At 50.2% G+C, this 16026-nt stretch overlaps 1 long non-coding RNA gene across 1 annotated transcript in view; it reads left to right on the top strand.

The window, feature by feature from the left end:
• The window catches only part of LOC124105601 (uncharacterized), an 80475-nt gene that overhangs the window by 62587 nt on the left and 1862 nt on the right, over window positions 1-16026 (top strand). Inside the window, exon 3 of the long non-coding RNA XR_006855793.2 lies at window positions 12685-12860. This is a non-coding gene — a long non-coding RNA (uncharacterized LOC124105601). The remainder of the gene's footprint in view (window positions 1-12684; window positions 12861-16026) is intronic.

Below are 16026 nucleotides of genomic sequence, written 5' to 3'. Positions count from 1 at the left end.
AGGTCTCGGTGGATTCTCATGCAAGTGACAGGACGTCCAGTTTCCACTCACCATGCACCTGAACTTGAGCGGACAGGAAGGAGGAGGGAGAGGCATCATCAAACCTCTACCATTGAGCTGGTGGGCTGCAGAGGGGAAGTCGGGGCAGAGACCCTCGGGGCTACCTGTGAAGAAGGCGGGCACCAGGGGGACCAGAGATGGAGGTTGTCCTTGTCGTTAGCAGGATCCTTCCCTCCAGCTTCTGCAGGTCTCAGGTCTCTGTCCTTGACCCGTGGGGGTCCTCGAGGAGGGGAGAGGCGGGGGAGGAAGGGTGGACACAAGGGTGAACAGCCCACCTGGTGACATTGCCCAGAGTCCTGAGAAGAGACCCTCCCCTCTCCCTGCCCCAGAGGCCTCAGGGACAGGGGCTCCGTGGGCTGAGCAGTCCCACTGCTGGGAAACAGGGTGGCCTTAGTTCCTCATTTAAGGCGCACCCTAGTTCCCAAGGCAGTCGGGAGCCCAGGTTGCCCAACGTGGCAAGGGAGCCTGAGCCACCGGCCCTGCCCGCCCCTGGACCTGAGCGTTGTGTGCAGAGTCTCACCGGCCTGGCCTCAAGAGGCTGACCAGGGACACACTCTCCATGTCCAGGAGCCTGCAGAGGAGGAGGAAGCTGCGACTCTGAAGGCAAGGAACATGTGTTCCCATTTGTCATTGTCAAGCTCTGATGTCTTTTGGGACTCAGTCTGAAGGACAGTTTTGACTGTTGCAACCAAAAAAAGCAAAGGAATCCAATGACGATGACAGACCCCTTTTCTGGGGACTTTCCCGTTGTCAGTGGAACCCGCGTTGTCCTCAGGGGCTGTTAGGGACGGCACCTCAGCTCAGCCAGAGGGGACCCTGGAGAGCAGCCCCCCCACCCCGATGTGCGGAGGCCAGAGCTGAGGGGGACAGAGCGAGCCGTGGGGACATCCCCTCCCTACCTCCTCATGCATGTTCTAAAGGAGACCTGCAACCCTACCCCAACCCAGTCCCTGTCCCCCAGGTGCTGTGGCTGGGGGACAGGACAGCAGCTGCCCAAGAGCAGCACCCTCTGTAGACCTTCTGAGCCACTGAAGAGTGGCTCCTGCTCTGATCTGGAAGTTTCTAGCACGTCTTGCTGAGGCAGTGGACAGCCAGTCACGGGCCGCAGACCGACAGCTCCTACTCTCTGCCCTGGTGAGCCAGGCCGGTCCCCCGGCTGCGCTCCAGCTGCAGGGCCTCTGCATCTGGAGCCTACTGACAGGCCGTTCACAGGCCAGCCCGCTCCAGGACGGCCAGCGCCCCCCTGTCCGCAGAGGGAGCACCGCTGAGCCAGCCCTTTTGGGCTAATGAAGGGTGACTGCTGGTGCCGGGGGGACCCCGCCTGGCCATTTTCTTCTTGAGGCTTTGGGGGCTGCTCAGGGATGGAGGGTTTGGAGGCTGGTTCCTGGACGAGGTTTCAGTTCCTGGGATGTGACTCCACGGCCGAAGGAGCCCCCACGATTCTTCCTGCTTTCCTCCTGCGAAGGGCCCTCATCTTCCTGGCTGTGGCTCCACCCTCGGAAGCTCCCGGAAGGAACGCATTCTCCACAGCTCAGGAGGCCAGAGCCTGGAGCCAGTAGGACTGGGCAGAAGTCACCGTGGCCCTGGGGCTCTAGGGGGGAGCTGGTTTCTCGAGGCTGCCAGAAACCCTTGGCTTGGGGCTCCTTCCACTGTCCTAAAGCATGTCACTCCAGGATCTGCCCGGGTGTCACATGGCCTTCCCTCTGTGAGAGTCTAGGTCCCTCTCATAAGGACCCCAGCGATTTCAAGGTCACATCTAGGGCCCTCCCAGATAATGCACACAAGCTTCTTAACTCGAGATCTTTCAATTAATGCCATCTGCAAACTCCCCTTGACTCTGTAAGTGGCACCCTCAGTGCTGGGCTCTGTGCATGTCTTGGGGGCCATTATCAATCTCCTACAGAGAGTCACACTGAAGACTCCAAGGCAGCCTCCTTAGTAGTACATTTGGTTTGGTTTGGTACCAGGAATTGAGCTCAGGGGCACTTAACCACTGAGCCGCGCCCAGCCCTATTTTATATCTTATTTAGAGACAGGGTCTCACTGAGTTGCCTAATGCCTCACTATGTTGCCGAGGCTACCTTTGAACTGGAGATCCTCCTGCCTCAGCTTCCTGAGCTGCTGGGATTTCAGGCATGTGCTACCACATCCGGCTTCCCGAGTGGTACTTTAAGGAGCCTAGTAAGAAAGGGGCCACCAGACCTGGTCAGGAGGGCTGAGTGTCTTTAGAGTCTCCCTCCAACACATCTGTGTCCCTGCAGCCTCTGGTTTGCTTTGGGGTGGTGTCCTCTCAGTCACAGGATACCCTGGGTCGGCGACTGGACCTCAATGCCAGCCCACACAGCAGTCAGAGGGACAGTTTATCCTCTCTTCCCCTGGCATGGCCAGGGGTGGACATGCCACGAGCTCTGTCCCCGGGATGCTGTTCTCTGAGACTTGAGAGCTTCTGCTATTCAGCTCAGCAAGGACCTCTGACCACATTCCTCCTGCTTCCTAGTATCTGCCCCTGCCAAAATGCCCATTCCCAAGCCGGAAGAACCATGTCCCCATGGTTCAGGGAACCGGCAACCCTCTTAGCACACAGGCCCCGTGATGGATTCGCAGGCCCACAGGCTCTGTGGACCTCAAGTCCCGAGACAGGACTGTCTGCTCTGTGGGGTGTGCCTGGGAGGTCCTGGGGCGATGGCGGATGGAGTGGCTCCGTGGATTTCTGCCCTGGTTATCTGTCTCGCTCAACAGCTCTTCTCTTCAGTAAGGTATCAGTGTTACTGCCAGAGCCCTGTGTCGATGACATTCCCATGGACACAGCAGCTTGGAGGACTCACAGGATAGAGAAAGGGGCATGAGGTTGTGACCCAGCAGCAGGCCACGGCCTCAGTGCACCCCGGAGGGTCTTGATTTTGGGGACCTAGACAATGACCACATGCTTGTTGAATGAACAAACCAACGAGGGCCAGCTGGGCCGAGCGTCCTTGCTGGGGACTGCCGTGGCCAGGCACGTCTGCTGTCCCTCAGAGCAGAGCCTCTGGTATCTGCAGAGCACCAAGTACCTCCCAGGCGCATCTGCTTTGCGTTGCTGCGTTTTCTCCCACGGGGACCCCGGGGACTGGAAGCGCCAGGAAGACGGATGCCCCCCATTCGTCTTTCTCTGGAGGTAGGAGATCTCTGCACTGTGAAGGGACCCAGGTGGTGTCATGCTGATGCACGCTGTTTGGGTTTTTGTGTCCTGGGTGCTGGGGGTTGACTCGGGGCTTGTATATGTTGAGCGTGTCCCGTGGCCTGAGCTGCAGCCCCCCACGTCCAGGCATTCTGGAATTATGCAGCTCTGCTGAGGATGACGACAGCAACCAGAAAGACATTCTAGCATCAGAACCCACAGCTTAGTGGATTTACAGGTAACACCGCACTGAAACTTTCTAAACCCTGGGTCCCTGGGGAAGTAGTCTGGTGACACTGGGTATTGGCACCAAGAACAGCCAAAGCAGAGAGTGGAATCCAGCAAGGCAGGGGTGGGTGGCTGAGTGGGTGGGGTTGAGAGGAACAATAACACCATCCAGGGTGGGGGAAGGCTGCTATTGCCCATTGCATCAGAACTCTTAAACTGAAGCTCAAGGGGAGGAAGCAGCCAGGGAGGCTGGGCCTCTGATCTCTACTCTGGGCCTGGGGCCAACCATGCTGGTTGAAGGGACTGAGAAATACCCTGGGATGTGGGACTTCCAGAGCTAAAACCAGATCAACCCCAGAGAACTGGGTGGCTGTCACTCAAGTTCCTGTCGATTTCTTTTTTTTTTTTTTTAATTTTTAACTTGTTTTGATTAGTTATACACGACAGTAGAAGGCACTTATGCACTTTGATATATCATACCTAGATGGGATGTAATTTTTCATTTTTCTGAGCATTCATATTGCAGACTCTGTAGTCATGCAGTCACGTGTATACATACAGTACTGATGTCTGTTTCATTCTCCTGTCCTTCCTATCCCCTCCCTCTCCCCTCCCCTCCCATCACTTCCCTCTACCTAATCTAAGGTAACGCTATTCTTCCCTAATGCCCCCCACCTTATTGTGAATTAGCATCTGCATATTAGAAAAAATATTCAACCTTTGGTTTTGTGGGATTGGCTTATTTCACTTAGCATGATATTCTCCAATTCCAACAATTTACTGGCAAATGCCGTAATTTCACTCTTCTTTAAATCGGAGTAATATTCCATTGAGTATATATACCATGTTTTCTTTATCCATTCATCTATTGAGGGACATTAGGTTGGTTCCATAGTCTAGCTAATGTGAATTGAGTTGCTATAAACATTGATGTGGCTGCGTTGCTATAGGATGCTGATTTTAAGTCCTTTGATATAAACCAAGGAATGGGATAGCTGGGTCATATGGTGGTTCCATTCCCAGTTTTCTGAGGAGTATCCATACTGCTTTCCATAGTGGTTGCACCAATTTGCAGTCCCACCAGCAATGTATGAGTGAACCTGTTCCCCACATCCTCACCAACATTTATTATTCCCTGTATTCTTGATGATTGCCATTCTGACAGGAGATGAAATCTTAGAGTAGTTTTGATTTCCATTTCTCTAATTGCTAGAGATGTTGAACACTTTTTCATATATTTGTGGATCAATTGTATTTCTTCTTCTGAGAAGAGTCTGTTCAGTTCCTTAGCCCATTTATTGATTGGGTTATTTGTTTTCTTGGTGTTATTTGAGTTCTTTATATATCCTAAGATTAATGCTTTATCAGAGGTGCATGTGGTAAAGATTTTCTCCCAACCTGTAGGCTCTCTCCTCACATTACTGATTGTTTCCTTTGCCGAGAAGAAGCTTTTTAATTTGAATCAATCCCATTTATTGATTCTTGACTTTACTTTTTCCTCTTTGGGACTCTTGTTAAGAAGTCAGATCCTAGGCCGACATGGTAAAGATTTGGGCCTAATTTTCTTCTATTAGGTACAGGGTCTCTGTTCTAGTGCCTAAGTCTTTGATCTACTTTGAGTTGTTTTTGTGCAGGGTGAGAGATAGGGGTTTAATTTCATTTTGCTACATATGAATTTTCAGTTTTGCCAGCACCACTTGTTGAGGAGGATATCTTTTCTCCAGTGAATGTTTTTGGCACCTTTGTCTAGTATGACAACTAAATTTATATGGGTTTGTTTGTGTCCACTATTCCGTAGCATTGCTCTACCAGTCTACTTTGGTGCCAATACCACGCCATTTTTGTTACTATAGCTCTGTAGTATAGTTTAAGGTCTGGTATTGTGATGCCTCCTGCTTCACTTTTCTTACTAAGGATTGCTTTAGCTATTCTGGGTCTCTTTTTTTTTTTCCAAATACATTTCATGATTGCTTTTTTTACTTCTATGAAAAATGTCATTGGGATTTTAAGAGGAATTGCATTAAATCTGTATAAGGTTTTTGGTAGTATGGCCATTTTGACAATATTAATTCTGCCTATCTAGGAGCATGGGAGATATTTCCATCTTCTGAGGTTTTCTTATTTCTCTCTTTAGTGTTCTGTAGTTTTCATTGTAGAGGTCTTTTACTTCTTTTGTTAGATTGACTCTCAGGTTTGTTTGTTTGTTTGTTTGTTTTGAGGCTATTGAGAACAAAGTAGTTTTCCTAATTTCTCTTTCAGTGGATTCTTCACTGATGTACAGGAATGCATTTGATTTATAGGTGTTGGTTTTTATATCCTGCTACTTTGCTGAATTCATTTATTAGTTCTAGAAGTTTTCTGGTGGGATTTTTTTTGGATCTTCTAGGTATAGAATCATGTCATTAGCAAATAGTGATAGTTTGAGTTCTCCTTTACCCCAAATTTATATCCCTTTAATCTCTTTCCTTTGTCTAATTGCTCTGGCTAGAGTTTCAAGGATGATGTTGAATAGAAGTGGTGAAAGAGGACATCCTTGACTTGTTCCAGTTTTTAGTGGGAATGCTTTCAATTTTCTCCATTTAGAATGATGCTGGCCTTGGGTTGAGCATACATAGCTTTTATAATGTTGAGCTATGTTCCTACTATCCCTAGTTTTTCTAGTGTTTTGAACATGAAGGGGTGCTGAATTTTGTCGAATACTTTTTCTGCATCTATTGAGATGATCGTATGATTCTTATCTTTAAGTCTATTGATGTGATGAATTACATTTATTGATTTCTGTATGTTAAACCAACCCTGAATCCCTGGGATGAACCCCACTTGATCATGGTGCACTATCTTTTTATACATTTTTGTATGCTATTTGCCAGAATTTTATTGAGAATTTTTGCACCTATATTCATCAGGGATATTAGTCTGAAGTTTTCTTTCCTTGATGTATCTTTGTCTGGTTTTGGCATCAGGGTGATATTAGTCTCATAGAATGAGTTTGGAAGGGTTTCCTCCTTTTTTATTTCATGGAATACTTTAAGGAGTATTGGTGTTGATTCTTCTTTGAGAGTCTTATAGAACTCGGCTGAGAATCCATCTGGTCCTGGGCTTTTCTTAGTTGGTAGGCTTTTGATGGCATTTTCTATTTCATTACTTGGAATTGATCTGTTTAAATCATGTATGACCTCCTCATTCAGTTTAAGAACTTTGTTTTTGTCTTTGATATTTTCTTTTTTATTAGAGTATAAATTTTCAAAATAGTTTCTAGTTATCTTCTGTTTCTAGAATTCTCTATGAAAGAACTTCACCCTCTTTAATCTTGCACTTGGTACCCCTGGGATGCCCCCCCTTCACTGGTTGTTCTTACAGGGGCAGGAGAGGGTAGAGGGATGGGCTGCCCTATGGTTCCCCCTTGGAGTGGAAGGAAGGGTTCCCCCAAGGTCTTAGACTGGGGAGTGGAAGGTGCATGCTTAAAAACCTTCAGGATTTCATGAGACTAAGAAGATCTTATTTTAACAGTAAATTACACTATTTGGCAATGTGCAGACATCATGCTTTTTAGAGCAGTCTTGAGTTGATATGGGAATTATTCTTTGTCTAGAGGTGACATGGCCCTGGGGTTCATTGGAATTAGACAAGGAGAGGAGTTCACTTCCTGGTGCGATGAAGAGGGTCGTAGCACTTTTACTTCCGGGGACACCTTGGTGCCAAGGAGTCCCAAAGCTCTCTCAGTGGAGTCCTCAAGGCCTCAGGCCTCTTGGGTCCCCCTTCTCTGACCTCTAGCAGGCCTCTCCCCTCAAGGCCCACCTCTAGCATTTACATCCTCTAAAACCCCGGGAGCAGCTCAATGCCATGTCGAAATTGCAAAAAATCACAGCTTCCATTTGGAAAGCACCCATGGAAGCTCATCCTCATCGAAGCCTCCTTCCTACTAGTGACCACACACTTCATTCTGCTGGCCACAGGTTTCTCCCTCTGGCCTGGTCTGGCCATGGGCGTGACCCTAAGGCCAGCTATGATGTGTGTCCCCAGATTGGCTGAGAAGCACTTCATTGCATAGTTATACCATAACTTGGTTAGTCACCTGTTGGTGGCTTGGGTATGAAGTGTCCCCCAAAGCTCCTGTGCTAAGGGGAGGTGATTAGACTGTGGGGCTGGAACCAAATCAGTCCATCCTAGTTGACTGACCAGGCTGGTGGTGACGGTGGTGGGTGGGCATGGCTAGAGGAGGTGGGTCCCTGGGGGCTCCCTGGAAGGGTGTGGCTTCCCTGTGGCCCCCTTCCCGGCACCTCTCTGCTTGCTGACCCAGCCGAGAGCTGCTCTTCCGCCACACCTTTCAGTTTTTCTCCATGTAGAACGATGTTGGCCTTGGGCTCGGCATAGATACCTTCCACTGAGTTGAGACTGGTTTCTATTATTCTTAATTTTTCGAGTTTTTTGAACTGAAGGATATATTTTTAAAATACAAAGTTTCAACAAATATCAGTCCATCATATGGGGGCCCATATCACTGATCTCATGTATGTGGTGTGTCATTTTGTGGGGAGTGCTGCTTGAGGTTTTTGGTTTTCTCTTTTTCTTTTCAAGAGTTTGGGTATGACCTGCCTCCATGCTTGTGTGTGTGTGTGTGTGTGTGAGAGAGAGAGAGAGAGAGAGAGAGAGAGAGAATTCACCTTCCTTGAAGTTTATTGAGATCCTTGGGTTTATAAGTTAATGCTTTCTATCAAACAAGTCATTTTCAACCATATTTTTTTAAGAGAGAGAGAGAGAAAATTTTTTTAATATTTATTTTTTAGTTTTTGGTGAACACAACATCTTTATTTTATTTGTATGTGGTGCTGAGGATCTAACCCAGCGCCCCGCGCATGACAGGCGAGCGCATTACTGCTTGAGCCACATCCCCAGCCCCAACAACCATATTTTTAAAAATATGTTTCCGTCCATGTTTTTTTCCTCTTCTGAAATTCTAATCACACATTCATTAAACTGTTTGATATTGTAGAAAATGTCACTAAGATTTCCATTTAAAAAAAACCTTTTCCCTTGGGGCTGAGGATGTGGCTCGAGGGGTAGCATGCTCGCCTGGCATGCGTGCGGCCCGGGTTCGATCCTCAGCACCACATACAAACAAAGATGTTGTGTCCGCCGAAAACTAAAAAAATAAATATTAAGAAAGGAAAAACAAAAAAACAAAAAACCTTTCCCCCTCTCTATTCTTAGGATTGGAGAACTTCTATTGACCTATCTTCTGGCTCATCGACCCTGCATTTTGTGACCTCCAATATGCTGAACCTATCTGCTGAATTTGTCATTTCTGGGTCTTGTCAGTTCTAGAATTTCCATTTGGTTCTTTAAAAAATGTGTGTGTGTGTGTGTGTGTTTCTATTCTTTCCTGCAATTCTTCACCGGCTCCCTCACATGGCAATGTTTCCCTTAAGTCCTTAAACACACTGACATTTGCCATTCCTTTTTAGTTCCCCGAAGTTTTATTGGTGCCCTGTAGTTGAACATAGTGGGGGACTCTTGTTAGGTTTAATCCACGCACAAAACGGAGCAACACGATTTGGCCGATATCGACCCCCCGGGATTTCTCCCCTCCTCCCCTCCCTCCCCGATCCCTGTCTTCTCCTGATCCCCTTTGGATTTTCATGAGACACCCTCCCCCCATTTTCCTCTCTCTCTTCCACACATTAGAAAGAACACATAGCGCTGGGCCCTCTGAGTTTGGCTTAACATAATCACTCAACCTAATCAAGTTCCATCCATTTTCCTGCAAATGACCTAATTCCGTTTTCTTTACGGCTGAATGAAGCTCCAGTGTGTATAGACTCCACAGTTTCTTCATCCATTCATCCACCAGTGGACACCTAGGCTGGTCCCACCGTTGGGCTTATGAACTGCGGCCATCACAGGGTGTGCATGGGTCGCTGTACTATCTGGCTCTAATTATTCAGGATGAATGCCAAGGAGTGGCCCAGCTGGGCCCTGCGGTGGTTCTGTGGCTGGTCTTTTGAGGAACCTCCATGCCGATTTCCACAGTGGTTGGACTGTTGGAATTGCTATCTAGAGGTCTCCATCTGACGTGTGGCGGGCCTGGGGCGGGCCTTGGCTTTGTGTCTACTGAGTGGTTTTCTGTCTTTGATCTCAAAGCCCCTTGTCTCATTCCCCTGCATGTCCGTGGCTTTTTATGGCATGCTGTTTTTCATGGATGACAGTTTTAGAGATTCTGGATTCTTCCGCTGACCACACCGGGCGGTTGATGAGGGAACATCACCTCGAAGCTGGAGAAACTTGTTGGATTCTGTTTTGGGGTAGGGTTGTTCAAGATTTTTCCCTTGGTCTGAGGGAAAGTCTTTAATCCTGGGAACCCAGTCTTTGTCCCTAGGTATGACACCCCCCTAGGTTTCAGTGATAGTCCCAAAGCCTCTCTTGGAAACACTGGCAGGATTCAAACTGCAAATTCTGTCTCCCGATCCGTGGACAGGAGCTGAAATCTCTGCCTAGCTTTCAAAACTCTGAACCTGCACCTCTCAATTTCCAGTCACTCTGGTGGCCCTGGGCTCTGTCCTCTGACTCTTAGCATAAGATGGCAGCTCTGTGTTGGGCAGACTGGACGGAGCCCTTAGAGAGGACAGTGGGGACAGATCGCACCCCGTGCAGTTCCCTCTTTCAAAGGTCGAATTTCAGTTTCTGTCTGCTTCTGGTTGCTCCCAAAACTTTCAAATAATCATGTTTTTTTTTTCTTTTTTTTTTTTACATTTTATTCAGAACTTATAAATCTTTTCTGCAGTAGGAGCTGGAACTTCTATAGCTCTTTTAAGGTTTTTAAAATGTATTGCAAAACTGACCTCCACAAATAACAGCAGATGACATTCCACTCCACTGGCGGTACATGGACGTCCTGGTCTCCTTTCCTCTGGGTAGCCGGACTCTCTCAGGTTAAATACTGTACAACACCGGAACCTTAGGAAGCCGGACCCAGTCCCTCCCAGCTCAAGGGCCCTGGATTCTGAGAGGGTTTGTGAAGGAAGTCCAGGGCGGGGGGCAGTTTCTGGAAGTCAGTGGAAGGGGGTCCAGTTAGGAAAGCTTTACCTGTCCTACCTTGGACTAGATCTGTGTCTCACTCTTCATGGAGATTTTGGTTTTCTCCTGCTCGTCAGGAGCACTATGTGATAGTTGGCTACATTTTTGGTCAACCCGAATTTAAAAAGCAGAATGCAGCATTGTCGATAAGTGCAGCGTGGCTCATAGGACACAGGGACCTCGAAAAGAAGGTCTATCAGAGGAGCCGCGTGGCCCTGGGCGGCTTGAGCAGACACTTCTGGCTGGTGAGTCTGGGCCTCATGGATGAACCCACCTCTGACCACCAAGATGGGACAGCTTCAGCTGTTCTGTTCTGAGACCTGGAGAGAGGAAGAGTGGCCTGAGGTCACCCAGGCTGGCTCCCGCTGGGCGCAGATGGAAGAGCAGGCTCAGGCTTTGTTGTGAGCTCGCTGCTGTCCTGGCTGTGAAGGGGCAGCTCCAGAGGGGGACAGAGGATGCGTTTGGAGAAGAGCACGCGAGAGAGGCACCCGGGGCTCCCTGGACGACAGCCGGACCCTTGACCTGCCTGGGGCTCCGTTTCCTTGGCTCACCAGGCAGGATGGAGCTGCGTGGCACCCAGGCGACTGGCTGTTCATGGGGCATGATCCGCACTCTCTGGACGGTCCTGTCCTTGTCCAAGGCAGCAATGTGACTGCACCTATCCGCTCCTCCCACTGGGTTTCCCTGGGCTGGCGGCTCCCTGGCCTGCGGTGACGTCGGAAGAGAGGGGCGGATGCAGCACAGCTCCTCCTGGAGACGCTGGGCTCATCTTGCTGTGCCTGAGTTTGGAGGTGTGAGGTTGTGTGTGTGAGGTTGTGTGTGTGTTTGTGTGTGAGGTTGTGTGTGTGAGGTTGTGTGTATGAGGTTGTGTGTGTGAGGCTGTATGTGTGTGAGGTTATATGTGTGAGATGTGTGTGTGGTTGTGTGTGAGGTTGTGTGTGTGAGATGTGTGTGTGGGGCTGTGTGTGTGAGATGTGTGTGTGGTTGTGTGTGAGGTTGTCTGTGTGTTTGTGTGTGAGGTTGTGTGTGTGAGGTTGTGTGTGTGAGGTGTGTGCGAGGTTGTGTGTGTGAGGTTGTGTGTGTGAGGTTGTGTGTGTGAGGCTGTGTGTGTGAGGTTGTGTGTGTATGAGGTTGTGTATGTGAGGTTGTGTGTGTGAGGTTGTGTGTGTGAGGTGTGTGCGAGGTTGCGTGTGTGAGGTTGTGTGTGTGAGGTTGTGTGTGTGAGGCTGTGTGTGTGTGAGGTTGTGTGTGTATGAGGTTGTGTATGTGAGGTTGTGTGTGTGAGGTGTGTGCGAGGTTGCGTGTGTGAGGTTGTGTGTGTGAGGTTGTGTGTGTGAGGCTGTGTGTGTGTGAGGTTGTGTGTGTATGAGGTTGTGTATGTGAGGTTGTGTGTGTGAGGCTGTGTGTGTGTGAAGTTGTGTGTGTGAGGCTGTATGTGTGTGAAGTTGTGTGTGTGAGGCTGTATGTGTGTGAAGTTGTGTGTGTGAGGCTGTGTGAGGTTGTGTGTGTGAGGCTGTGTGTGTGAGGTGTGTGTGAGGTTGCGTGTGTGAGGTTGTGTGTGTATCTGTGTGTGAGGTTGTGTGTGTGAGGTTGTGTGGGTGAGGTGTGTGTGTGAGGCTGCATGTGTGAGTGGCCATTTAATTTCTAACTGACCTAGTGGGTCTTGGGAGCCTGGGACACTCCCGTAGTGTCTGAAGCTCGTCCCCAGGAACACAGGACTCAAAATTGTTGGGACCCACCCTGAGGTCTGGGGTTGAGGTGCCAGGTGGTGGTGGGGGGACGGGGTGGGTACGGCACAGCTTTGAAGATGGGGTGGTTGGCTGGCTGCTGAGCAGTGGCCCTGGGGGCCTCTGTCCACCTTCATTCAGGCACAGCCACAGGCTCGGCCACTTGGCTCATGGGGTTCAGGACTGGGGGGCCAGGGAAGTACCTCTGAGTGTGATACCAACAAGACGCAGGGCCAGGTCCCTTTCCCAGCTGCTGTGTGTCCCCTCCTGCTGGACACCAGCTCCACGGGGCTGGCCTGGCCCTGACTTACCCACCCTATGGCCACCGTGGCTGTGAGCCTGGTTCGTTTCCAGCTGTAAATATCATTAAAACATGGAAAGCTGCAGGACCCTCCTGGAGGAGGCCCAGGGGAACCCTCTCCTTCCCACTGTCCACAGGCGACCAAGGCCAGGAGTGGGAAGACCAGGACCACTCAGTAACAGCTGCGGAGGCCACAGGCAGCTGCTCACGCCATACCAGGGTCACCCCAGAGAGGCCACCAGGACCCTACGCCTCTTATTTTCTTTCTCCATGGAAAACTACAAATTTGCAGGATCTGAAGGAGCCTCCCCAGGTTTGTAGGGTGGAAATTCAGGGGAAACAGGTCAATTCTGAGATGTGCTCACTGGCCCCTGTGGAGTTTCCGGCTCCAAGCACAGGGACTGGCGCTTGGCTTCTCTGCGTCACTGGAGCCTGCAGCTTGGCGGGCGACGAGGGCGGCCCTCGCAGGAGACTGGCCATGGGGGGCCCAGGGAGGGAGTTCCATGTGAACTTCTTCACACTGTGCATCTATTAATTTTCAAAAAAAGTGATTAAGAATTGTGATGAGGAAAAATGCTTACAGACCCAGGGGCCCTCTCCAGCTGGTGCCCACACACACTGTCTTAGGCCACCCTGACGCCCCTATATGGCACAGGGACCCTGAGTGCCTGTCCCCACCTTCAGGGCACCCGGGCCGTCTCTACTGGCTGCACGTCTGTGTGGGGTGTGTTTGGTAGCTCATCAACCTCCCCGTCCGCCCGGGGCCTCTGGGCCTTTAATCCCAGCCTCCGCAGGAGCTGTGCCATCTCTTTTTAATTATCCCTCCTTTTTCTAAAATGGAAGTTTCCTATTGAAGTTTGATGACCATATAGAGAGGTGGACAGAGTCCAACAAAAATGAAATCTTTCTGGAATACTCATTCCCCTCCCGGAGCTGCGCGGGGAACGCTCCTCTGTGGCTGTGGGGAGGGCAGCATGGCTTGGCTGTGGCCCAGCGGGCTGAGTGACGGGCGGCAGAGCTGGTGATCACGGCCACTGTGGGGGTGGGGGGACAGGAGGTGTGCAAGACGAGGCGTAAATCTTCCTGGGTGCCCCCCAACCTTGGTGTCAGCTGTTCCCAATGGGCTCCGTGACTCACACCCGCCCTGCAGGGCCCCTGGATCCCGGCACATCCCCGGGGCCAGCTGCAGAGAGCCGATCTGAATGGCTCCGGATCCACAGACGGAGCTCCAGGCAGGGCAGGGACAGGGTCACTTCTGCAGGTGTAGGAAGTCCTCAGTGGGGGTGGGGGCGGGGTGGGGGGCTGTCATTCATTTATAAGCAGATCGGGGGGCACCTGCCCTGGGTGCGGCCCCTGATGGGGGCACCAGGGATTTCTTGGGGTCTGAGCCCATTTTCTATGGGCTAACAACACAAGAGCACATATTATGGAAATTATCAAGAGGAATTTATTTTAGCTTGTGGTTCAAGGTCGAGGGGCCACATCTGGTGGTGGCCTTCTTATGGCAGAGGCCCAAGCGGGTGTAGAGCATCCCACGGAGGGAGCTGGGCGGGTGTGTGTGTGTGAGCGTGCATGCACACACACGTGCGCTGGCCCTTGTTCTTGTAAAGCTGCAGTGTACAGTCACGGAGGCTCCACCCAATCACCAATCCTCGTGACCTCTCAAGGCCGCCTCTAAGGAGCAACGTCAGATTCTTTTCCCTTTCTTACTACCACCAGGGGAGTCAAACTCCACAGGAGCTCAGAGGGGACAGATCATATTCAATCCATAGCACTCTGTCACTGTCCCTCGGCTCACGGAGCTGATGTTGCTCAAGGAACAGAAAAAGTCAAGGGATGAGACGATTCTGGGCATGGCGAGGGCCCAGGGTAGGTGGGAGGAATGACGCTGAGGGAGACAAGCAGGAGACTCTGCTGTAGACAATGGTGACACGCCACAGCAGAGCTGCAGGGACAAGGACTGAGGAGCCAGCTTGTCAGGTCAGGTGAGAAGCTCACCAGGCAGAGGGATCAGCATATGCAAAGGCCCTGGGGCTGGGGGCATGAGTTTATCTAACTGAGAAACAGAAAGATGGGTGTGGTTGGGGTCACGGGAGCCAAGGGCAGAATAGAGAGACCTAAGCAGACAGGGTCTGGAGTCTTGCTCATTAACAGCTCCTATTTCAAATGTCTAGAGCCACATTTTGGTTGCTGGGCAGAGATGGACTGCAGAATTGTATCAGAACCAAGATGCCCAGTTTTGGGAGCCATGAAGAAGGCCGTACAATGGTCCTGCTCTCCAGAGCTTGGGGGACAGGCCTCCACCTCAGTTTTGAGGACAACCAAGAAGTGGTAGTTAAGTTCAATCTCCTACAGAGAATAAACTCTGGGTAGCAGACGGGTGCTTGGGTCCTACATACCAATTTCGTCAAGGAACCAGGTCTCCTATGTAAGTGCACCCACTGGCGGCTCAGTCGGAAGGAGTTGAGTACCCTGAAGAAAGAGGAAGTGAACAGAGGCAATTGCATGGTGGTGGTCTTTCTCACATTTATTAGGCTCTAAAACTGTCCTGGAAAATACCATTACAGTATTGGAGCCAGAGATGTTGATTAAATAGCCCAAAGTCACACAGCTACCAAGAGGCAAAGCTGGAGTTTGAACTCAGTCTGCCTAATTCTAGTGCACTAGCATCTGCCACTCATGACCATGGCGTTAAACAGCATCTATGTGCTAAGCTAGTCAGTGGGACCCTCTAACAAAAGCTGTCAAGGTTCCTTTACAAGACCGGAGGCCACGGCTGGGTGAGCCTTGGGTTGAACCTTGAGCTGTCAGCATTCTTTCCAGGCCCTCCCAGGCACTGACTCATAGACCCAAGCTATACCTGAGTCTGCCAAATTGCAAGGCGTGCTTCACACTGTAGTTAAACAAACACAGGAGGAGGGTGCTCTAGACGCTGTGCATAATGATGCACACCTGTCACCCCAGCTACTTGGGAGGCTGAGGCGGGAGGATGGCAAGTTTGAGGCTAGCCTGGGAAAGCTGGCAAGACCTAAAGGGAGGGGGCAGGGGATGCCAGTCAGTGGTAAAGCACCCTTGGATTTAATCCCCAGTCCCGAAAAAAAAACGGCTCTGAAGTTTTAAAAAGCTGCACAATGTAATAGGAATTCAAATCAACGAGGAATAAGAGAAATGTGTTCTTGCGTTTGACCTTCACTTTTCCTTCTCCGACACCCATCACCGCTCTATGCAGATTCAGGTTTGCAGCTTGTAGGTTCTCTTTCTGCTCAGAGGGCTTTGGGAGTTCCTGCAGGGCGCGGCTGCCGGCAATGCGTTCCCTTCCTTAATTTCGCCAAGAAAAATCTTCATTTGTCCTTCACTTTTTAAAAGTTAAACTTTCATTTTGAGACAGTGGTGAATTCACAGGCAGCTGTAAGAAATAAATCAGAAAATCGCATGTGCCTTTTCCTTGTCCCTCCCCAAGGTGACATCTTGCAGAGCAA

The sequence above is a fragment of the Marmota monax genome, unplaced genomic scaffold (assembly GCF_021218885.2).
Source record: "Marmota monax isolate L192 unplaced genomic scaffold, Marmota_monax_Labrador192_F-V1.1 WCK01_AAM20220418_F8-fsc00245, whole genome shotgun sequence".
NCBI lineage: Eukaryota > Metazoa > Chordata > Mammalia > Rodentia > Sciuridae > Marmota > Marmota monax.
Note: the sequence above shows the minus strand (reverse complement) of the source record. Positions and strands in the feature narration are given on the sequence as shown.